The sequence below is a fragment of the Pteropus medius genome, unplaced genomic scaffold (assembly GCF_902729225.1).
Source record: "Pteropus medius unplaced genomic scaffold, Ma_sr-lr_union100, whole genome shotgun sequence".
NCBI lineage: Eukaryota > Metazoa > Chordata > Mammalia > Chiroptera > Pteropodidae > Pteropus > Pteropus medius.
The window spans coordinates 11,453,211-11,479,677 of record NW_024351073.1 but is presented as its reverse complement, the minus strand read 5'-3'; the positions used below and the strand labels follow the sequence as shown (position 1 = coordinate 11,479,677).

Here is a 26,467-nt window from a genome sequence, read left to right as displayed (position 1 = left end):
AAAAGAACTCAGATGAAACAGCCAAGGTGCAAAAAGAAGTCAAGAATTTATTTTGAAAAATTAATATTCAAAAAAGAGAATCAAATATAATATGCTATAAAAAGAGAAAAAATGAAAAAAAAATTAAAGGAACTCAGGAATTAAAGCATGATAAATTAAAAAAATCAAAGCTTTAGTATAAGATAGGATGGTAGAAAGATAAGATAAAGAAATTTCCTTCCAAGTATGAGTCTAGTAGGAAAAATACAAGGAAATAAAGAATATAGGAACTCAAACATGCACCTTATTGAAATTCTATAAAGAAAAATATTAAATAAAAAAGATATTACAAAAATAATGTAACAATTATCCCCAACATTAACTTGCATGAATTTCTATATGTATAAGTATTCAGAATAATGGATGCAAAAAAATCCCTCCTTGTTATAGCATATCATTTTAAAATTAAAAGAGAAAGACATAGAGATGATAGATGATAGATTAAAAGAGATAGATACATAGATACATAGATAGATGATAGATAGATAGATAGATAGATAGATAGATAGATGATAAATAAAGATGAAAAGCTTTAATAGTGAGAACAAAAGGGGAGTGATAAAAATTTTTGCACATAAGAATCTTAACGGCAATATTGGGAGCTAGAAGAAAATGGGTAAATGTTTCAAAAATGTTGAAGGACAATTAATTTAAATTTAAAGTTATGTAACTACATGAAATTATTCATCAAATTCTAAAGTAGAATTTTAAAAATTACATAAACAAGTCTCCAAAACTTTCATTCTTGTGACCTCTTTTTTAGAATGGTGAGTTCCACAAATCATTGCTTAAACCTAGGAAAATGAAAATGTCAGACACTGAAAATGGAACATTTGACAAAGGAAGATGGTAAAGAGACCTTTCAGAATGAGATTAAAGGAAATAGCAGGAGAATTGGGGCATCCTTGCATGCATAGTTGGTACAGATTTGAGCAAGAAAACAAAAGGCTCACTAGGAGGGGAAAAAAGTGCATGTAGTGAACAGATTAATGGGGAGAGTTTTTAGTTTAGAGTACTATATTGAGAGGTTGTTTGAGGCTATTGGACGGTAGAAGAATTAGCCATAGGTACATGGAGAAATAAACATAAATAAGAGGCAATCAATTCCTAAGTAAATGTAAACATAAACATAGTGAATTATTTGACTCAAAGTAAATGATATTTTTATGGTCATAATATTGTAAATTTTAAGTACTGATTTAAACAAAAATTATGTTATATCTGTATTGGACAGAAGGAAGGGAAGGGAAAGAGGGTGACCTGGTAGTGTACATGAACTGATTAAAATAATGATAAATCAAGAGATTATGCTTGCCAACATTAAATAAAATAGCAAGATAAACATTATCATTAAAAAGTAGAGATAAATATTAGATGAAAGAAAAATATAAAATAATATAATAATCACAATTTGAGTATGGAGGATATTTCACTAACATCTTATTAGAATTTTTTTAACTTTTTAAACTTGGTGCATGTCTTAGAAAAATAAAATTACTTAAAATCATGTACTTTTTCCTTCATAATTGGCTTAAAAAAAAAGAAAAAAGAAAAAAGCAGACCTCTCGTTCTACAATGGTACCAAGCAGGGCACTGTCAAACTCGCTTTCTATTCTGGGTCTTAGTTAATTATCCCCACTATGGGATATGGAATAAATGAACACTAGCAGATTCTCCAAATGTAGCTAAGAAACCATGCAGACAGCCATTGCCTTGACAGGATGGATAAAGAACGAAGGCAACTCACTTCCAAGTTGTCAGGGACCTGAATTAGAACTGGAACAGATTTTTAAAGTATGAGCCAAGGAGCTTTGTGGATTTTTAGCCCGGGGTTGACAGATCAGAGTGGCCAGTTCCCACTTATTTCCATCAGTACTTTTTTTTTTTTTTATATCCAGAGAAAAAAGATCTAATGCCTGACTATATTTTCTAAAATATAATTTGAAGTTTGTATACTACAGCAGAGGTTGGCAAACTATAGCCCGTTGGCCAAACCTCACTTGCTGGCCATTTGTGTATGGCGTTTTATATTTTCACATGGTCAAAAATAAATAAATAAATAAATTCAGAAGAATATAATATATAAAAATTATTTGAAATTCAAACTTCAGTGTCTATAAAGTTTCATTGGAACACAGCCACGTTCAGTCATTTATGTGTCGTCTCTAGCTGCTTTTGCACTCCAATATCACACTTGAGCAGCTGCCAAAGAAACTGTAAGACCCACAAAGCTTAAAATATTGACAATCTGACCATTTATTGACTTGCCAACCATTGTACTATAAGAAAATAGATTTCATTAAGATATTTAACTGTTTGATCACTTCCATACATATTCCATGAGAGAAATCTGGGCAATTTTGATGAACGGTGAAGTTGCAGAACAAGTTATAGAAATTAATTGCAACAAGCATTCAATCTTAGTTTAAGCTCTCACTGTCATTTGCTAAGTCTAATGAATGTGTATACACAAAGCTCACCCCAAACCAGATAGATATTTAGATTTTGGAGATAGTTAAAACTTTATTCTTGCTTGACCAACTCAGCTGCCCCCAAACGAGGTTATGTATGAGCTAGCAGGTTTAGGGTGCGTTTGTGGACCATGGAAAGGTCTTTTGGATATGAAGAGGAGCAATTTGATGAGCAATGTTATAACAACTACCACTTTGTAAGTGTGGATCTCCTGTGCAATTGGTCGTAGGGAAATTAGTGTATATTATTTTATTCTAAATGGAGAAAGCGACTATTCAGGTGGTGACTCAAAATAAGCAAATGGGAATGTAACTGGGGAAGAATCCTATGAAATAGCAATAAAAATTATGTGAGCTTTAGAGACTTCGAACTTCCCAGTTACTGTTCTCTAGTCATTTGAAAGATGGCAGGGGAGTCAGATAATCCAAACTGAAGCAACACTGTAACAAAATTCTTCCAGAGGAGCAAGATGGATTGATTATTAAAATAGCACCCTTGTTTTCTTATAGTCAGTAATTTTGAGGGACCCCTGATAATAATCTTCAAATTATCTTAACTTTTCAGTTGAGTCATATACATCCTGTATATATATATTAGAGTTATTCCTAACTCTAGCCAGCATCCCCTTGTTCTTCACAGACATAAAAGGAAACTGAGAAGACAACCCACCAGGAGATATTCACAGTACTGCAGAAAATGGATGTACACCAACAAAGAAATGAACATATTAGAGGATGGCTGCTTGACGATTGTTGCTGGAAGCCTAAATATACAGCCTGTATTCTGCCTCCTCTGATGAACGTCTGCTGGATGTTTCAAAACTTAGTTGTTCCTCAATAAACCACAGGTAGTGCCTAGTAAAGGATGTCTCACAAAATAAATATACAGCTAGCTTTGCTGCCAGCAATATAGCACACAGATCCCAAATCCTTCACCCTGCCACTACATTTGGTAGTTATAATCTGGAGATTATGCCACTTAGAGAATAAAATTTCATAAGGGAAATATATACTGTCTGACAGAAAGATAAACAAACATGTACATACATGTGCACACACATATCAGTTTGTTCATTTATTCAACAAATGTTTTTTTGAGTATCACAGCGTCCAAGGTGACATAATAATTTAAAAGTGAAGGTACATCTATTGGGTACTATTATAGTTAGAGAGGTGTTATTGGTAAAGATGACAAAGAAAGGCTTCTGACATCTTTTATATTGTGGACTTAGTTGGCTCCAGGATTGTCAGTCCTGTGACCACATTCCCTGAGTGTAACTATAAAGACAAATTATGAAGTAAGAGAAAATGGAATTCAAGAAAAGAAATATAGTAAATTAAAATAATAAAACTTAAAAATCGAAAGAAAAGACAAAGATCTCAATAACTATATGTAACTGGAAGCAGAGATTTGTTGAGAGTTTTGAAAATATCACAGAGCAGGCAAAAAAGATGTTTTTTATATTTGTAGGGTAAGTAAAGTTAACATGTTCTTAAAAATTACAGTGATTCTATTTTTTCAGATTTTCTGTATGTTTTTTTTTATTTTTAATCACTTTGAAAGATAAAAGACTGAGTTAGTTTATGGATATCTAACATTGTATTTCATTATTATCAGTAGCTCTGTGAGATTCAAACATTTTTACCTGCATCTGTATAGTTATGTATTGTTCCATCAGTACTCACAACATAACTTCATTACAGTTTGTTCTTATAATAATTTTTTAAAAGCTCACATGTACTTTTTTAATTTATCTGACATAAATATTGTGATGCTTGATTTTTAAGGTTTTCATTTGTCTAACTCATATTAATAATTTAATTTTAACTTCTAGAGTCCTTTGGTTTTTTGTGAGCTATATCGCCAAACTTTTGCTTTTCTAAGGTGAGCCTTTTTTCTCTTGATAAGTTTACCATATCAAATGTAAAATGTGTTTGATATTTAATATTCTATGCTTTATTTTACTGACTATTTTCCATATATTACTAAATATTTCTTGTTACTAAATCTTACTTTTGTTTCATATAACTTAAAAGCTATACAAACTGTTTTTAATACAAAGGGATGACATATATCAACATGAATTATAATTATTAACTTTTTATGTCCAGAAAGAAATGTTAACAATTGGCACTCAAATAAAATAGGAAAATATGCATATTGCATATTTTCCAACCCACTCTTCCTTCTTCAAACCCATATACAATCATTCTCTTTTTGGCCTAGTCTTTGGCTTTACTTTAGCCCATGAATGTTAATTAATTTTTTTTATTAAAAAAGTCATTCTGCTTTGAAGCCATAATACTGTAAATTAAAAAAAAATAGCAGTATTTCTATTCATTGACATCTGTAAATTGCTTCATCATTTATATTTTCATTATTGAAATGTATTTATCTATTGACTGGCTTAACTTTCTAATTGACTTTTTAGGAATCAAAGGTATTCTTTAAATTACTTTAAATTTCTGTTTCTATTTTCTCAGTCTTGAATAAGAACTTGCCTTAGTATAGAATTAATCAATCTTAATCTTGCTTTCTTCAGAAATCTGCAGACCCTGCTCCTTTGACTTCGGCATCTAATACCTCCAAGGAGAAGGCCGAAGGACAGTGTGACTTTGTTTTCCTTTATAGGTGACCAGATTTTTCTGAAGTGATCTCTGGAATTTTTAAGATTTCATACTTTAAGTTTAATAACTTCATCTATCTTCTGTCTGTCTGTCATCTATCTATCTATCTACCTGTTTATCTATCATCTATCTATCTATCTATCTATCTATCTATCTATCTATCTATCTATCTATCACCTATCTATCTATGTTATTTGCGTTGTTTGCTTTTCTGAGAAAAAGTTTAATACTCATGGTTTTATTCAAATCAGACAAAAATGGTTACTTAAAATTTGGATTTGTTGCTGTTCTTGTTATTTCTCTTGGTCAGAAACACCAACAATCTCTATGTTTTCCATTGGTTCTGCTCTCAAATAATTTTCTTTTTATGTCTTTAATTAATTTATAATTTTATAATTTATAATTTTTAATTTATAAATTTATAAATTTATAATTTATAAATTTATAATTTATAATTTTCTTTTTATGTCTTTAATTAATTTGTATATTTTTGTCAGCCTTTGTGAGATTTTTCTCAAATGTCTGTGATTTATTTTGGTGCTTTAATTCTACTCTTTGCTACTCTTGACTATGTTTGCAAATTATACAATAGCATCCTTACCTCAATTCCTTTCTTGAATTCCCTTTTAATTGAATTCTATTACTTGATTATTTCTTTTTTTTAAGAGTACTTTTTGTTGAGAATTCCTCAAAGAATGAGTCATTTTAGCCTGCAATTTCATTTTATTTCTATTGCAATGCATCCAACACATTTTGTTTATCTCTATACTGTCTAAAATTTCCCTTTTCCCATTTTTCTTTGCTGCATTTGAAAAGGAACTATGTAAGATTATTATTTTTTTTTTGCTATTTTTTCCTTCAGTTTATTCATCTTTGAAGAGATGCAGTTATACCTGTGATTAATCTTTTATCAAAAACATTGTGATTGGAATTTATTCTTCTCCCAGTTTATATGGCCGATTTTTGATATTTCTTGTAGAGATTGAAAGTAGGTGGTCTTGGGGTTGATATTTTATTTATTGTGTTTCATACTTGGAACTCCTTGGATTTGGGGAGTATAGGAAATTGTGGTTAAACAAAAACCAACACACTGGGAAACTGCATTTTAGAATGATTGTGTTTGTGTTTATCTAAATTTCATGAAATTTGCATAGTCGTTCCGGTGAGATCAAGGCACACACTTATCCAACTGTCAGAGCCTTTTAAGTATGACTTTACCTTCATTAGCACTTTTTTCTTGGAATTTATTTTCTTACAAGTCCTATGTCTTTGGTCAGAAGTTCTTGCCTTCATGCTCTTAGATTGCATTTTATGGATCATGTGAAGATCGACAGAGTTCTAAGCCCTATTTTTGTTTCTTAAAAACCAGGAAAAAAAAATGTGAAATAAATTTTAAGATGAAGCTAAATGCCAGCCATAGCTTATTGATTTACCTATTTTTTCCTGTTTTCAATAAAATATCACATGACTTATAGAAATATGAAAATGTTTTCATCCTTCTGTTTCAGAGATAAATTTTTCTCCCTACCGTAAGTATGATGTGAGCCAATGATGTTAAAAGACAATAGATTAGAACAGGTATTATCTCTAATTAGACATGTGCTTCAAATATGGGAATTGTCCTAATTTTTTCATGACATATCTGGTTTAGAAATGATTGAACATAGAGAGCAAATCATATATCTATCCCCTTTTTAATTTGAAGTAGTTTCAGGAGTCAAGTACCTCTTTATCATATTGTATTCGCATAAAAAGCTGATTATTTTTCAAAAAGAAAATTACTCTGAGAAATTAGAAAATATGTAATTGTAATAATTTTTTCCACTATAAAATTTTCATTTCTCAAAAAGTTAAAAACTTTGTCAGTTACATTTGTATATTTTAAATTTTTGTTTCCTGAGAAAAGAAAGGAATAACCATTACAAGTATGGAATATAAAAGGTTTGCTGGATTTTAGATGTAACTGTAATAAATACATTTTGGATTAAGAATAGGGAAAGTAATGATCAAATAAGCAATCTATAATTTTTGACAGAGAAGCGTGCTCTGAGTAGTAATGCATTAGATTGAGAATCCTGTGGTGTTTCAGAAAGATAAACTCTGAGATGGTTATATTTTATCTGAGTTTTTTTTTTAGTAGATATTTGGATTCACATTTTGGTTCATGAGAGTCTGTGAAATGTTGTCTTTAGTATACAGACTTTGCAGAGCACAGGATCATTGGAGTTGAGAGAATTAAAACTGTACATGTCAAACTTAATTGTCCTCAGTTTCATAGCCGTTTGTGTTTTGTATCTGATTTTTCATTTGGAAGTTTTGCTAGGTGTTTCAGTTTTCTATAGCTGCTCTAAAAATTTACCACAAACTTACTTTCTAAAGACACAAATTTATTATTTTAGCCCTTTAAGAAGAAAAATAAAACCTGAGAGCTTGATTGAACTGTAAAAAGAGATACACGTAGTGTTTAATTTTGATAATGGCATTATAAATAATCTGAAAATACTTTTTTCCACAGAGATACTTTGTGGAAATAAAGTAAAACAAGTTTATTTTCAGAGTCAAAAACAAGAGGATTTTCCTCTGGCCTGGTGAACATAATAATGCTCCATTCCAAATGTCCAAGTTCTGATGCCCAGAATCTATAAATATGTTACTCTACATGGGAAAAGGACTTTACAGATTTGATTAAATTAAGGACTCTGTGATTATCCTGGATTATCCTGGTGAGTCCAGTCTAATTACATGGGTCTTTAAACTGAAGAATCGTTCCGAGAAGGAGATGTGACTATGGAAAAATAAAGTTGAAACATTGCTGGCTTTGTAGATGGAGGAAAAGGGCTATGAGTCAAGGAACATATGAGGCCTATAGTAGTTAAAAAAGGCAAAGAAACTGATTCTCTGCTAGAGCCTCCAGAAAGGAACACAACCATGCTGACATCGTGGTTTGACCCCAATAAGCCTGGGACCAACTTGTGACCTAATAATTATAAAATAATACATTTGGGTCTTTAGAAACCAGTAAGTATGTGGTAATTTTTTTTTACAGCAGCTATAGAAAACTAATAGGTCTATTATAACTTCTCAATGAAGAACCAGATGTAGTACTCAGAAAGAATTTTAAAAAGTAGTGTTATCTTGTAGGTATTCCAGACCTCTGCCATTTCTAGCTCCTGCTCTGTCCTCGGCTACTTACTTCAGGAGGTTTTGGAGTAAGAAATTTGATATCTACACTTATTGGGAAGAGAAACATGGCAGGCCCAAACTCCATGCAGGTGATTTCCATGGAGAGGGGACATCTAACTGGGCAGGATCAGATGACACAGATATTTCAATCATAGGGCTATTTTTGGGGCTGCCACAAATAGGGGGCTTATTTGAGAAAAGAAACATCTATGCAGTGGAATCGTTATAAACATTTGGCAATGTGTCTCAGCACCTGCTCTTCTCTTTCATAAGATTTGTTATGCAGCTGCAAAGATAGCTCATCTCTAGGCCTTATTCCTCCAAGGTAGGAAGCTAGATATGAGACCTGTTTTTAACGTGTATTTTGGCAGGATGGTATTTTCCTGGTTCTTTCATTACTGCTGATGACAATAAAGTATCCTGTCCACATTCCCTGCAGCTTGTCCTTGCCTCCAATTCTTACTTCATCAAACCACAGGACAGACTGAGCAGTGTACTTCAAGTTCCATGTCCTATGACATCGCACCTTGACTTATAGTAGAAAAAATATAGGTTGGTCTGAAAACCCTTTTTATTTCATTTTTCTTATATTGTATTGCAAATAGCAGATGCTGGTTAATATTGATATTATAATAAATTTCTGAGTTTCCTTGTCAATAATGTTTCCTTACATTTAGTTCTTGTTTTTTAAGTGAGTTGTAGGTAAAGAGATTTTTAAGAATGATTTTTTTAAAACTACCATCTTTTCCAAAAATTCAAGCAAGCTTGTCAAATTGAGTGTGCCTGTTGTAGAAAAAACAGCTACCTCTGTACTGAGAGTCATAACTTCCCAAATTATCTGAACCTCTCACCATTTTCACGGGAAGGTGAAAATATCCGGACCTATGGATGTTCAGAAATCGTTAAAGAACTAGGTCAACATTATAACCAGGGTGAACAAAAATTTAAGTAGGAAAATAAAATGTGAAGAGAGACGGAATGTTGCAAATGTCATATTTCTTCTTTATGATATATCTTTATGACCAAGAAAGACTCAGATGATCTCTTATATGTATACTTATATAATAAACAATTAATTTTCATGCTTCCTATCATTTTACTCTTATTCACACGGAGCATGTAAGTTCATATATTTTAGATATTTTTTAAATGTAAAAAATACTCTAAAATATTTTGTAAAACAATAATGTTCAGCAAATGAGATCATGCATGGTTCATGTGCTTACAGGAAAATATAAAGCATCTGATGTCCTATACCTTGTAAAGCTTCTGAAATGGATGTTATTATTGCCCCTGACACAAACAATTTAATAAAATTTCAATATAGGTTCAAGTGAAATAAACATTGTACCGGAAAAAAAAAAAAAAAAAAAACCTGTCTAAAACAATAGCCGGTTCTAAAAACAGATTATTTTCTTTCACTGGTGATTAACACTGGTGATGAACATGTTGTGGGGAGCGTGTCTACTTCAAACCCCACCCTGGCGTGTAGAATCTGACAACAGATGGTTTCATACTAACAAGGAATTAACAATTTGTGGGCTGTTAATTGTTTCATTATAAAAGTACTCTTGTGAAGTAAATAAGAAATACATTTCCATGGCATACAGCTGAGGATATAATTGTAGAATAAAACAGAATGTGAATAAAAGTTTGGGTAACTGCTGAAATGTGAAGGAAAAGGCAAGGGTGTACTGCATTATTGTTTTAAGTCACTGCTTTTTGTTTCCATTCTTTTCCTCTTTGGATTTTTTGAAATTATAATCATTACCACCATAATTTAAAAACATATAGATACTAATGAATGCAATACACTATATTATTGAATTTGCCCTCTTGCCCATTTCAAGTGTCATCGATTTTATTTTTTGACACGTTTTTGACTCTGTGTTCTTCCTATTTGATCACACTGTGAATGTTAGGCATTGTATTTGACAATTATGACAGTAACAAGAGTCTGACTTTAAAGATTTTAAAAATCTGCTGACGATTTTTATTATAATTACTTTTTATGAGACAGTGCATACATTTACAGGAGATAGAACTTAATGAAAGGTCAGAAGAGAAGTTTCCAAATTTTTTTTGTTTCAAGACATTTCTGTACTTTCAAAATTTATTGAGGACTCCATAGAAATGTGTATCATGGCTCACATATTTTAATAATTGCCATATGATAGATTAAAACAGATTTAAAAATACTAATTGATTAATTTTTAAAAAGTGAGATTAATCCATTACATGCTAACCTAAATAATATACCTTTTTAAAGATACATTTTTTAAACCAAAAATAATTGGTAAGCAGAATATCATTTTTCCATATTTTTGCAAATCTCTTACATATTTGGTTTATTAGAGGAGAGACGTCTTCTGAAGAATACATTCATCTACTTTTAATTTGTTATATTGTTTTGGTTGAAGTACATGAAAATTCAACCTCACACAAAATTGTACTTGGAAAGGGAGGAGCATCTTAATAATGTCAAAGACAATAGCAAGTTTGAGACAAAATTATAAAGGATATTTATTCATCAGCTTGCTGCCCTAAGGGAACACATGTATGGCCATGTTCTTTTCAATAGGGTTCAAAGGTGTTTGAAGGAAGAGTCAGTTTTATGGAGGAAATGGAGGAAATCCTGAGACAGTCTGTGGTTGGCAAGTGCTCCATTATGGTAGGAGTTTTGGAAGTGGTGAAAACTTTCTAATTGGTCTTCAGGTACATTTTTTGTCCTTGGTTTGCAGCATTTACGCAAATAAGAAAACTATAGAGATTTCAAAAGAGGAAAACATTGTTTAATCTTCAGAGTGAAGATTCTCTATGGCTAATCATTTTCTGGAAGAAATGGGGGATGATAGCATGCCTGTTTTCAATCAAACACATGACATTCTTTATGGCAGGCATTTATCAATAACTTTAGGTGACAGCATATATTCTTCTTTGATACTACACCAATAGTCCACAAGAGGTAGTTTCTTAAAGTCTAATTGCAATCTCTAATCCAAAGTCACATCAGTAAACTTTTCATATGGAACATTTAATTATAAAATAAATATTTTAAATGCATCTATTTATATAATCTCCAACCTCATCAAACATGCTCTAAATACTGGAAGACTGTCAAACTTATAGTCATGGTTACATTTTCCAAAGTTTGATTTTCACAAAACCCTCAAATTTTATCACTGACAACAAATTTTAGTTATTTTCCTTGGAGTGACATGCTCACTTTGTTAATTTTCTAGAAAATACATGCCAAATACCTGAGTCTGAATGATAATTTTAAGACTGTAAGCTGTTCTTTAAAATGCTGTTAGAAGAGAAAAAAAGTCAGTTGGTTCAGCTTGCAACTCCGTCACACAGTGCTTTTCTTCAAGACAACTATCAACCATCACTCTTCAATAGGCAGTAGGTGTTCTTCATGAGAACTTTTTATTTGATCACACAGAATATTAAAAAAGGCATGTATTCAAAGGTCACTTGCAATAATATTAATCATTTTCTTTTACTGCTTCAACAATAAGATTTTTCTCTCTCTTTGATTTTGTGGGGGTGAACAATATAAAGACTGGCAGTATAGTTTTGTCTTCACTTCCCTGATTTGTGTGAAAGCACCACTGTTTTACCCACTACTGCTTTTGCACTGTAAGTTCAAATATCAACCCACTACAAAAAGGCAAATAACAGCTTACTATCATTGTGGAAATCATTTTCTCTCAAAGATGCCCCCTAAAAGCATCTTGGTATACCAAACATGCATGGCCCAACTCTTGAGAATTGCCATGCTACAGGAAATGAGATCTGAGCTCTAGCCTTGGTCCCATATTCCATGTTCCATAAAATAAAATGTGGAAAAGTAAATAAAATTTGAAGTTAATTAACATGTTCTATTAATGGCAAAGGATTCTATAAATACAAGTTTGTAATAGTAGTCTTTATTGTTTAGTTGTTACAAATGGTTAAATGCACTTGACACATGAGATTTATATGTATTATAAAACTTTAAAGCTAATTTGTTTTGGAAAATGTGCCAGAATTCCATTATAGTTTCTATTTTTCCAATAAATTTGAAACATCCCTATTATTGTTTGAGAATTAATCAAATATACGAGTACTTTCTCCTCAAAGTAGAGCCCAAAAATGTTTCAGTGCCTCTTTTGCATCCTGGTCAAAGACATCTAGTGTACGCTTCGCCAATCAGATTCACCAAGGTGAAGATTCAGTTCAAATTTACGTACCTTGTGGAAAGTGTCCCCATGCGAAGCAACTTTGTCAGTTGATACTTGTAGATACTTGTAGATACTTGTGGATACTTGTAGATACTTGTGGATTATGAATAAAGTATTGACTGTATCATTGGGTTTCTGTTGTGGCAGTAGTGGTGTGGATGCTGGTAGCATCATAGATGACAAAGCAAGTTAAAATCCTGGTAGCAGTGCACTTTGGGGTCCTGTGGCAGCCATGGCAGTGGTTGTGATTTCATCTTTAAGCAGATCTGCCTGTGGTTCTGAGCATTCTTTCTGAATGTTTATACTTTAATATATTCTGGCAGTAATCTCCAATATCCTTTAAAACCATTTTTATGCTTAATAATTTACAATCAAATTCTTCTTTCAACAAAGTATCCTGTCTATAACAGATAATGCTTTGTGTTGGGTATACTCGGAGAAATATTTCACTATATGTCTCTTTAGTAATAATAAAACCTTATAATCAAGATAAAAATGTGCATATCTTACTGCTTTTGTGGCCAGGTTTCATGGGTCCAGGTCATAAAAACAAAATTGCTTTTAAGGTAAGTTATTTTTTAAAGTGATGTTATATACAGCATGCTCGCTTAATTTGGAACTTTGATCTCACCTGTCAAAACAATCTCCTAAGCCGCAGTGTAATATTTAATGTACATTTAGTAAAATGCATTTAATAGTTTAGGTTTGGCTAACCTCACAAGAGAAATTCGGCCTAAAAGTAAAAGGCTGTTAGCAACTCTGTGAAAGCTACAGTAGTTCCTATCATTTAATTGTTTGATGTTTTAAGAGTTTCCAAATAATGAAAATATATGAAAAATTGACAAATAGTACCATAGCTTGTGCCAGATATTCTCCTGCTATACTTACAAGGCATTTATTTATTGGACAGAGACTGACAGCTGTTTTATTAAAGAAAGGGTCGCCTTAGTGCTCAGAGATAATTGTTCAAAGGTATGAGCCCGTATTTATGAGGTGGTAGTACCTTGTTCTTTTTAAATTCTTCTTGTGCATAACATCATTAATTCATCTTTATTGATCTAACAAATAGTTTTAGAGCATTTTCCAAGTGTCTGGAATCACAGTTCTTGTTATCCCAGAAGCTGTGGGAAAAGGGGGCTCCGACTCCCACTTATTGAATTGCTAAATCCTCCCTCTCCTTTCCATTTTCCTTTCTTTGGGGAAATTGGAGAGTGTTTTTGAAATATAATTTTGAATTTGTTTCAAGTTTTTGCTAAGAGAGTCTCAGTTCTAATCACATGGTTTTTGGGCTAATAAAATAGTTTAAGTCTCATACACAGTTCATGTAATCCTTCAATCTTAAAAGATACAGTCACATCTATAAAAATATATCAATAAGAGGCAGTATAAAATTATTTTAGAAAATGATTGAATAAGATCTTGAGAGCTAAAATTGTATGAGTATTAATTATTGTTATTTCTAGTAACTTCCTTTGAGGGATTATTTAAATACAATAGCAAATTTGTAACAATACCTTCTAAAAATATCAGTAATGAAGTCTGTCAGAGCATGTGCCTTCCTGAAACTTTGGACAGGATTTTCAGCCTCAGTTTGCCTAGTATAGGAGAGAAAACTCTGTAACTCTTTAAAAGTACATCTAAAAAAAGGGGATTTTCTCTACTTTTGCGTGTGTGTCTGTCACCTGAGTGGAAGATGACAGAAGCAGATAAAGCTACTGGAGTTTTCTAAAAATAAAATGCACTGCAGAAAAGCTCTGAGATCTTACTGGGAGTGCCAAAATATCAGTGTATCAGTAGGCAAGGGGATAAAAAGGATATAAAAATTCCATTTCCTTAAATTCCACACTTTCCTGAAACAATGTAGAGAAAAGAGCAGTACTGCCAAATAAAACCTTAACTTGAAATGCCAATGTCTCTTGATGGCATTTTCTCAAAGATGGTATTTTAGGGCAAAAGATCAGCAAGACTTTGCTTCCTAGTGTGACTTTATGTTATTTATGTGGCTGCTAAAGCTGAAAATAAATTTGGAAATTAGATTCGAACATATAAAATAGGGTATTTTAAATGACGGTATCAGGCACAAGTCACCTTTCTTGTGTTTTCTCCCTATTACTGCTTTTAGGTATCTACCAGTTTATACATTCTAATTCAAATCTGTTCCTCTGTAAAGCCATCATAGTCTCAGCAGAAAAACTGTCTCTTTAGTACAGTAATTCCAAGAGTATTTATTTGTAGCAATTCTCATATGGCTGCTTTATAGAATCTTGATTAACTGGAATAATGATTTGGGGAACAGATCTCCCTTTACCCAGATGAATTAGCAGAATGATGGGAAGGTCTTACAGAATTTATGATAAAGAATGAGACCAAAAATTTGAATATGAGTCCTTTTCAACATGTTTTCCTTCATGGCATAGCATTTAACTCAGTAGCCATAGCCTGTAGATCATCTCCAATCTCACTATTTAATCCAACTATTATATCTTTCTCAGTGATTCCTGGTTGTTTTTACAGGAGTTGGGAAATAATGTGCCCACTCAGTCAGCTTTACATTATGGTGGTAATTCCCAACAACTGTAACAAACTGGTCAAGCATAAAATTCTTTATGCCAAAGTGTTCTGCAGATCAGAGTTTGACTAATGCATGTGTCTGTGTATGTATACTTAAATTTTATATACATATGTAACATAAATATAATAATTTACATATACAAATTTTATATGTGTACACACATATAATTTTATATCACTATGAAGAAAATTTTCATTTTATTGGATCTAGGGCACACAATAATCTTGCATGTTTAATTAATTTCCAAATAACTACAAATGATTTTTATGTGTGGTATTATGTGTTTAGTATCCCCAAATCCCTCATGTTTGAATGTTAGAAGAACATTTTCTTTCTTATCACATACTTTAAGCACGTTTTCCATGGTGTTTGACACTGTATAGTAATAATAGATTTATTGTCTGCCTTCCCACTAGACACAGATTTTTGAGGTCAGTCTATATTTAATCTTTTTGTCTTGCAACTAGAATTTAATTTTATATCTATATTTATTTATTTATAACAAAGTTTGATAAAAGTAACGCTTTTCTCTATACATTTGCTTAGATGTTAGTTTGCTAATTATGACACGTAGAAAGTAAGAGATGAAAAAGAAGGAGGAGGAGGAGGAAGACAAGTAAATTACTATAAAGATTTATTTTGGAATAAAATTTTGATTTATTATTGAAGTCTTCCTAATATTTGTCTTTTATTTATGGCATCTCAGATTTTTTGCTTTTATTGAAAGGAGAGAAGGTGTGAGGTACATTTATTTTGAACTATATTTAGCAGAGGTATCAGGAGTCAGGCACAAGGGTCTCACATTGAGACTATGTTATTTCTTTTTTCTCATTCACGTGAGACCTCAAATATGATAGGCTACCATTGTGGACATTTAATCATCAGTCACATTTCCTTTACATTTTAAGACTAAAACCTATTCCATTAAAGAGCTGTTAACCCAATTATAAAACTCAACCGAGGCTGCTCCACATAGATTACTAGTATCTCTAAACTGGAAATTCTTAAAAATAAGCTCATCGACACTTTCCCTCTCTATCTCTAGTTCTTCTGTTTACAATTGCCTTTTGAATGTTTCTGAGCAACTTATCGCACATTATGAAACAAACAAAAAACACCAATACCTTCCAACCTAGATCAAGTACATTCTCGTTCATCTATGTCTCTTAGTGCCAACACACCCCCTTTACCAGACCAGTCCCTCTCCTCCCCCTCTACATTACTGTTCTAGCTTAAAGTCATCTCTGAGTGCCCTTTGCATCTCCTTCATCTTAATCACTCCTTTCTATTCAAGCAGTTATCATGGAAAGTCCTTTCTGAATGAAAATTATTATAATCACTTTTCATTACCACTGCCAGTGTTCTTGCTCAAGGCCTAATTATTTCCTTTAAAAAGTAAATTAATACAATATATACAACATATATTAATTATGAAGAAATAAGTCAATGTACTTAAAAATCAATGCAGCAAAATAGTAATAATTACTTAGCATCTAGGATTTTGTTGTTAGAATAAGCAATCTTCCATTTGTAAGTTCTCTATGTTTAAAATAATAACAGTAACAATATTAATAATTTGAATATCCTCATCATTATCATCATTATTGACTAGTAAAACGGCTGTGGTTTTCATTTCTTTTTCTATTTTATCAGCAGAAACTGTACAGATAAGGTCTTATATAAATCTCAACATGAAAAACAGATAAAGAAAGCCCTGAAAAATTGGGGCTCTTGTTCCACGTGAAAGAGTCTACTCAGGGCCACCATAAAACATCAGGTCTCTGAAGAGCATGTTTCAGAAACTAGTGTTGTAAATAACTGACATTTTGCTGAAAGAGTTGTAGGTAAGCGATAAAATTATTTAGAAGTTGTATAGAAATGAGAAAACTAGCTCTACAAAACAATGGATTGTTATTTGTGGTAGTTATACTCCATACGTTACCTTCAAACAATGAATTATCAAATACTGAATATTTCTCCTGGGGGGAAGTACAGAATTAGGTTTCTGTGAGCATCTGGTCACAACATTTTCATCTACCAGTCAATACATAACTTTATGTGTGATTCTGTTTAAAGATACATCTAATATTGTGGACTCATTAACATCAAACGACTCGTGACTGAATGAATCTTACTGAAGACATGCATTTTCTTTGTAGTGCACATCACACAGTCTCTTGCACTTAGGAACACTAGATAGCAGTCTAGCACTATGCTTGGGGGCTGTTTTAAACAACGAAATCACTTACAAAATGTGAAAAAATAATAAAAATATAGCGCTAAGTAGACCATGAAAAGGACACTTGTTTACTGTGAGAACTGACACAAGAAGGGGCCTTGTTTAACTTCAGTGAGGAAGATGTGCACTAGGTGACTTAAATTTTTTGGTGATCTGTACAAGTCCTCAAATGATAAGAAAGCACTATGATCATTGATTTTGGGGTTCTGAATATATTTTATGGAGTAGGCAAATTTGTAAATACCAAATCCATGAATAATATAGACTGCAACAATTTCATGTATTAGGAATGGAAAAAAAAATGTTTTATGTTGATATATATTCAATGTTGACTTTACGTTAGTGAATTTATCCAGCTAGTTACTATAATGCAAAGAGAGCCATTTACAGAGAAAGTAGAAAGCTTCATGTCTGTTCTCTCATTAAGATCATCCTGAATCTTTTCCTTTAAATAACAGTTATTATTTAATGATATATAATTAAATATATTCTTTGTAAAATGTGAAAAATACAAAAATTAATTCTTGAAAATCTAAATCCCCCAATTAGAAAATCGATGATAAAAAGTTCATTCTAGTTGCTCATTTCAGAATGTTATAAAATTTAGATATTTTTTTCTTTTTTCACTAAACTTCAAAGAGTGAACAACTTTCTCAAACATAAGAACTTTAAAACACAATTTTTGGTAGCTGCATTGTGTTGCCAAATATGAGTGAACTGTATATTTAACCAATCAAGGACTTTTGAATGTTTTAATGCTTCCTACATTTTCCTGTCTCAAGGAACTGTGATTTATCATCTCAAACCCAGATATTTATTGTATTGTGTTTTTAGGATGCAGTCCTATGAGTAGAATTCATACCTACATCAATCAAGATCCCATACTTCCATCAAACAAAACCCATGCCAGGTGGTTCATATTTAAAATGAGAAACTAGTTACAAATCTACTTTCAATAACTTGTTTGGAAGACAAATGGGACAGTGAGGAAAACTTAGAAATTAGCAACAGCTTGAACTTTCTGACTCCATATAGGTTAAAGGACAACAGAAGAAACAGTGTTACTGTCACCCAGTGATCGAGGATGACTGCTGGGTAGGCACTGCAATCACAGTCTGGACAGAAGAATGGGAATTTATAGCCACAGAGATTTTCACTGAGATATCGAGGCAGAATACTCTTGCTCCTTCCTTTGCCTGCCTGCAATTTCCAATCACTGTTTCCACTTGGTTCAATCTTCTCTGAGTAAAGTGGGGGCAACAAGAAGACGGGAATATATCTGTCCCATTTAATCTTATCACAAGTTTGCTCAAAAGCATAATTAAACCAATTTATAAAATCCCTTAAGCAGTATATAAGAGAGCTCATTTCTCCATACACTTATAGTACTTGTAAATATTATTTTGTGATTTAGTTTCCAAATCGGTGGACAAAAGGCAATCTCATTCCTGTTTTCATATTTGGTGATTACTAGTGCAGTTTACTAATTTCTCTACTTTTTTAGATTATTATCTCTCCCAGTGAAGTCTTTTTAGCTATGTTCATATGGGCCCTGAAAATTTCTTATTAAATTTGCTCTTAGATTGCTGTTATGAGTAGGAAATTGCATTCCATTTTTATTTTCCAGTGACATTATTTTTTAATTATATTTTTAATTTGAAAAACATCAAATAACAACAAAAACACCTTCATAAAATTTGCAAAAAATTATTTCAAATAGCTTTGATAATTCCTTTCAGTAAGTTTACGTATTTTTCTTATATTTTACCTATACTTCACTTATTTATTTTTTTGAAAAATTGGCAAGTAAGTTGCAGAGATCGAGAATTTATCTTCTTAAATTCTTTTGCATATATTTTGTAATAATAAGGACATTCTCTTACATACCTGAAGAACAATGATCATATTCAGAAAATTTAACATTAAAATTATCCATAGTAATGGTAATGGAATACAAATCAGTTTAAATTATGGACACAAGTAGTGATGAGACTATGTATTCCTCTAGATATCTGTTGGCTAGTCGTGATAATATCTGAGCAGTTGCTAATAGTACTTGCTGGACTCACATCAATAAAAGAGGCATGGTAAGACAAACTATGCATTACCTTATTTCTATCTGACTCTTGAATTTTATACTGAGGGCCTGTATAATGTATTTGTCTTGGCCTGGATTGGGCAACATGTTTCCTCATTCCAAAGTATTTTGCAGACTCCTACATTGATATCTCCCTCTCCTATGTCAGTCTCTGATTCACTTCACTGAGCTGTCTTCCATACTCTGCTTGAACTTCTAAATCCTGTTCCAGGAAGTCACACATGTGGACATTCTTCTGATCAATCTTAGGCCTGAAACACAAGTTCCAGGCTGCTATGAGTTTTCTCTACACCTGACTTAATCCTACCTACAGGCTTAAGTCTCAAACTGTTTCAGAAGGAAGGGAAATATAGAGAAGGGACTAAAAAAAAAAAAAAAGGAGATGGAAGATCCAAGGTTGCCACGTCCTCTTTCTACCCTACTGCGTGACAAGGTCCAGAGATGGGGACAGAGGCTTCAAGGAATGCATCGTCAAGAACGAGGACGTGGCATGTGTTTAGGGATAATTGGTTTCTTAGAAATGATCCTATTAATAGGGGGAATTTGGGTAGCACAAATTCTAGTAAGTGTAAACGCTGTACAAATGAATTTCCTCAAAATTGGCTCTGAGGAAAACATAGTAAATTCCCCGCGTATGGAATCAGCCCTAGTCACCCTGACGTGTCCAGAATGCGTAAACCCTTTATTTGAACAATTATTAAGGGAAATTCCTTTTGACGCGCCTCTTAAAGATATTATGAATAAATTATAAAAAGCTGAATTACTAGAACCAGTTTATACTCCTGTTCCCACGCAGTTAGTAGAAAAATTAGTAAGGATAAGAAATTTACTCATAAGCCTGTGCCTACTATAGAAAGGCCTCCTTTTGTGGCCTAGTGGATAAATAGAAAACTCTGGTATCCACCTAGCGGGGCTAATAGTATGAAAAGATTACCTGATCTTCCTTTGCCTTATTCAGAAGCTTATAATAAAGATAGTATACATGTAGTGAATAAAGATAGAATTCATGTGCCTTATAGTAGTTTAAGTTTCATAGAAAGGCTGGCTAGGTCAGGATCTCCTTGGTGCTTAAAAACAAAGGAACAGAAACTTAGCTTATGAAAGCAGCTTTGTAAAACTGATTTTTATAAATATTTTCCTCATTACTGCACCAAGGAAACTTTTGAACAGCTATGAGAAAGGTTCAGCTTGAACTTTAGATATAGCATAAATCAAATAGCATTTAAAAGATTTCTTCAGGCAGAAAGAAGAACAATGTCTGCCCACAAGCCAATGCTTGCTGTTATGAATACATCTATCACCTTTACTTAAATCAAACTGTATCTTACGTAATAGATATAAGAATTAAAAGTTTAGATTGTTCCATCAGGTAGTTCTGTTCTAATGATTGAGAGAAAAATGTACTAGTTAATCATGAACATTAATAATAATATACTCTATAAGATTTTCTGCTTCGCCTAACCACAGAAATTTAACTCCCTGCTACCTTAACAACAAAGTATAATCAAATGCCAAAATAAAAAGTATAAAAGTTGTACTCAAATCACAATAAAACGGAACAGTGTCACACCGCCTCTGAGCTGTGTAGTCGACTGTCTCCCGCGCCGACGCCTTGCCCACCTTCGGGGCCCCCTGGATCCTGTCGTGGCTGGACCGCGGCACAAGGTATTTATTTATACTAAGAATATACACATGTGATAATGCGCCCTTCTCATTGCCACCCACTGAAACAATTTAGGGGCCCAGTGGGAGTTCTCTTTTCCCTATCATCTAGTCACCGGCTTTCTGAGATTCAGGAACTGTCTGTACATCCTATAAATCTGACCCTAGATTTTTCAGGGTGTTTCATCACTCTGTGAGTACCCAGAATGCCTCAGAATTTCTTTGTGCTTCCCTGACCTACCTCCTGCCTTAGAGAACTAAAAGTCTGGAATGCTTAGGAAGGACTCTGCTCAGCTTTCTGTTTTGCTCAGCCTTTGGTAGCTGAGACCCTGAAGTGTCTCAGATACATGTCTTTCAAGGCTCCTGAGGTGCCCCCGCTTTTTTGCCTGTTACCCATGTTATCAGTGAAAGACCATGGGAAACAGTAGGTGGATAAAAGGATGTTCACTCTATAGCTGGGACTTCTCAGAAATTTAATCTATTCTACCAGCCTTTATGCAACCAGAGCACATGTCACCATTACATTTTAGGAAAGGTATGAAGTTTCTCTGTACCACCGAATATGGTAGATTCCTTCTGTGGCTATACCAAGAATGGATTCTTCTACTATGTCTGTAGTCTCCTCTCTCCTGTAAAGAATTTGTCATCTGCTAAAATTTAGTTTATTTTGGTTTCTTTGCATCTTTAGTTCTTTGATATGTTAAAAACAGCACATCATTTTCTACCTTGTTAAACTTGTATTGGTGATTACAACTAGAGCAACGATTTTATATTTTCCAAAGTCTATGTAATAAAAGAAAGTTATCTCTCTTTTTTTATTTGCGTTTCCTTTACTATAAGTGGATTTGTAAGTGGTTGCTGAATTCATATCTGTCTTACAGATTCATAGTCCTGATGCACAGCACTGATATTTCCATTTCTCTGCACAGTAACCTACTTGAGTCTCTGTTCCTATGGAATACATTCGCCTTGCACCTCTGCTTATGGTCACACACCAATTCTCTTACACATTATTCTTCAAGCATTTTCTATTCATATTGCATTTTTTCTGTCCTTCAAAACATTTACACCACTGTCTAAAATGTTCTTTATCCTAATCTTACTTACTCAAATTCTATGTATCATTTAAGAACTGATTCAAATGGCAGCTTCTCCAACCAGGCTACCCTACTCACACTATAAAACATCTCAGTTTTTATTAAACTATTTTTCCAGGTCTAATATTATATAATTTGCCTTTCAAAAATTATTATATTTACATGTTTACTGGCTTTATTTTCCTTACTAGATCTTAAACTTATTAGGAACAAAATCTGCCATCTCTATTTTTCTATCTTCAAACATGCCTTGGATATAATATGAGTAAAACAATATTACTGAATGCATACATGAAAGAATATTTGAATATATCCATAATTTACCTCTTTATTGATCTTTTATGGACTCTTCACTGTCACTTATTTAATATCTATTTGCTACATATGTACGTATTTATTTGCAGCTGTTTTCTGTCCACTTTTTATTATATTTTCATCAAGAATAAATAATTCTTTATTTCATTTGTATGTGTTCACAATGTAGATTATAATAAATGTTCTATAAATAGCAAGAGGTCAAAAGTAGCATTTATGATGTATTAACTTAAAAATAAATTTATACTTAGCATTATTCATTATAGTCATCTATCCAAAGTTATGTGGAGCATCAAGAATATTATCTGGAAATTAATATTTTTTTAACACATGCAATAGCATGAATATATACTATAGGAGATGCTACATTCGCAGAAAATGTATTTGTGAAATAAAAAATAAGACCACAAGTTATCAAAGAGAAAGTAATCTTAGCCAATAAAAATATACTTTGCATAAAAATAATCATTATTGATAAAAATGATAAATAGACACATCATAAGGGCAAATTCAAAAGTCCAGTATTATTAACATTAATTTATTGTGTTTTCTAAACTGTATTCTAGGGTTATAATTTGCATACTTTCAGTTTTCATTTTTAAGTGAATATCTACCTTTTAGTAGCATGCGCTAATAGAAAACAGTTTAATATGACAGTGTTTACTCAAAAAAACAATTATATAAAGTTTTGTGACACACCTAAAAAACATAATATTTTATAGAAAAACACTGACACATACCTCATAACTTTCTCTACACATTGATATCTCTTCAGATGTTAGGTCACATGTGAAATATCTGTGTAGTAGAGATTGTACATCTAGACCTTCAAAAGATGACTAAATGTTTTATTTCTGCAAGATAAGGTCTACCTAACATACAGGGTTATTTCTTACTAACATTTAGTTTAATAAGATTTTATTTGCTGTTATCTATTAGGTAAGTTTGTAATGGCTATTCTTCATACAAATTATTATTTATATTTTATATTGCTGATTACATTAAAAACCAGATTCCTGAATGTGAAATTACATTTTTTTTTTAAATTGGGTTTTTTTTTAAAGGTTCTTGATGCATTTCCAAATTTTTTCTCCAGAAAAGATGCACTGATTTGAACTCTGAAAGTAATTTTAGAAGTGTTCAGTTTACTAGCTACAGTCACTTTTAATAATTAGTGGTTATTGATAATTATACTTTTAAGTGTGACGAAAACCACATAGTATATTTGGAAATTAAAAATATTTATATGATATCATGGCCAAATATTTTCTAATGTTTATAAAATGTTTGCATGTCTACTTTTATAAATTATTTAGAATATTTTCCAACTTTTCTCATAGAGTTTCTTAATTTTCTTATTTAACAACTCTCCAGGAGGTTCAGAACATATGTTCATTAAAATAATTAACATTATTTTTGCTTTAATGGAAGAACATTATTTTGACTCAAATAAATTCCTGTCTCCTCCCAATTCTAGTCTACTGAACACTGCATGCTCTGAGAGATAACATAATTCAACAAAAGTAGGCTTTTATATGTATCTTTATAAATTACATATCATATAGCTTAATGTCTTTTTCAAGTGATACTCTTCTACTCAGTTGCTGATAATGTTCATTTTGCTGCTACTGGAGAGAAACTTCAACAGAAGTTATAACATCAAATATGTATAAAGTTTCTTACTCTTGAATAGACTCTAACCAAGGTACCTTTTTCTTCAGAAGTTCTTTAAATAACTAAAGAATACTTATCATTTTTAGAAGATTCCCCTCAAACTCACTTCTTCTCAGCATGAATTTGTTCAACCCTTGGCCATTTATCTGATTGACAATAGTTGCCTTATTTGACTCTCTTATCTTCATATACAGTAAGAATTGAATATTATTTTGACTGATGCTCAGTTTGTCTCTAATGTTTTCTGAAAAAATAAAATTATTGACATATATAAATGATCATTAAGGAAAAAATAAATGAAGGCATATCAATGAAGAAAACTAAGATTAAATATAATGTAACTCTGATCTTTCCAGTTAAAATTTATACTGTACACCTTACTTATCATGTCAACACACCATCTCAGTCCTAACAGTCCTAAATTTATCTGTGTAATAGCATAAAATTGTCTTCTTGCTTTGTATGTATTCTATATCCTGTAAGATAAGAATAGTTTTTTACATTTTAAAACTTTTTTGGGGCGAAAATAATAACTGACAAAGACTGTGATCTGCAAAGCCTACAATATTTAACATCTGGCCTTTTACAGAAAAAGTTTTCCAACTCTGGTAGAGAGCATATGTGAGACTTTTAATCTACTTATGATGGTATTGCAAATTCATGATTTTATCTCTCCAACTCCGTACCAAAAATGAAATATTAACAGAAACAATTAAATAGACTTATCTAAATTAAAATTCAAAATTAATATACTCATGGACAAATAACAAAACATAATCTTAGGAGAGGATGTCTATGCAAAGGCATTAAAATATTTAGTTCCTACAGGTTAACAGAAAGACTAGCGTATGTGAGTCAATGGATGGACCAGGTTCATGGTTGGAAATCAAAAAATGGCATGTGCACCCCAGACCACAGAGTGCAGCTTGAGAAAAAACATACTCTGACTACTGCCTACAGCTATAGACTTGATGATAGTTCATAACGTGGTAGGTGAGAGGAAATATGCAGAAACTCATTGCAAAGAACTGGGCTGAGTTGCCATCCTATTCAGTGCTTAGAATTAAAAATGAAATATCTTGATAATTGCTGGGTTAGAAGACAATGCCATCAATATAAGAGCATCTTCTGAGTTGGTAGTCCTGTATAGAAGAAACTCCTGGAAAGTCAGATTGAATACAAAATAAGAGAGAAAAAAATATAAAGAAATCAAACGTCCAGTAAAGGTGAAAGAGAATGAGAAAATTCACCACAATTGAAAACAATTCATGCTAAAAGGGTACACTGACAAAATAAAAGAAAAATAAAAGATTAATTCTCTATAAAAAGAAAAAAAATGCATCAGTCTAAATAATTTTCAATGTCTGCTGGAAATCTTCAAATTCTTAAAAGATATACTGTAAATATTGAGAGTAAGAATCATGAACTAAAAAGAAATAAATGAGAACAATTTTTTTAAATAAGTAAAAAAAGAAAAAAAACAAATATTTTGAAATGATAAATATGTAGGAAAACTCGATATATGGGATACAATCTAATTTGAAAATTGTAGAGAAGTAAATTAATTATTGTAAGAGTTTTGAGAAATTATAGCATAATGTTGAGTAATAAAATAATGACTAAAAAATATTCCAGAACTGAATAAATACTTGATATATCACAACTGAAAGAGATATTAGTCTATGGCTATGCTTCCCTGAACAAGCCCGATCCCATCTGATCTTGGAAGCTAAGCAGGGTCAAGTCTGGTTAGCACTTGGATGGGAGACCACCTAGGAAGACTAGGTGCTGTAGGTGCAAAAAATAAAAAAAATAAAAAAATAAGGAATTGTAAGCTGACAAGATCCTTGCAATCTGTGAGGTCAACTAAGGGTTGTCTCGCCTAAAAAAAAAAGAGATATTAAGTCCTAAGTAGCACGAATAAATAAATTAATGAACGAATAAGAAATAAAAAATCTACCATGGTTCATTCAGAGAAGGAGTACCATGGTAAGTATATAGATAAGAGATTTATTGTAGATTATTAGAATATATACCATGTGGGAGCTGGTTTAAAATTCTATGCAATTATAGCTTTTTTATATGATATGGGCCTAATGATATGGGTTAAGCAGGGCAAGGTTCAAGAAAAAAAGCTGAACATAAATTGTAAAATAGCAAGAAAAACTTAGACAAACTGTGACTTACAAGGATAAACTGGATTCCGTATCTGACTCATACTACCTCTAACCATAATTATGTGGGTGACCCGCAGAGCAAGCCA

General features: G+C 32.1%; 1 long non-coding RNA gene and 1 pseudogene across 1 annotated transcript in view; both read left to right on the top strand.

The window, feature by feature from the left end:
• Nucleotides 1-5,238, top strand: part of LOC120586236 (uncharacterized) — a 66,718-nt gene extending 61,480 nt beyond the window's left edge. The window contains exons 4-5 of the long non-coding RNA XR_005648647.1: nucleotides 3,151-3,358; nucleotides 4,346-5,238. This is a non-coding gene — a long non-coding RNA (uncharacterized LOC120586236). The remainder of the gene's footprint in view (nucleotides 1-3,150; nucleotides 3,359-4,345) is intronic.
• Nucleotides 5,239-25,882: 20,644 nt separating this feature from the next.
• On the top strand, nucleotides 25,883-26,001 carry LOC120586446 (uncharacterized; annotated as a pseudogene).
• Nucleotides 26,002-26,467: the final 466 nt, after the last annotated feature.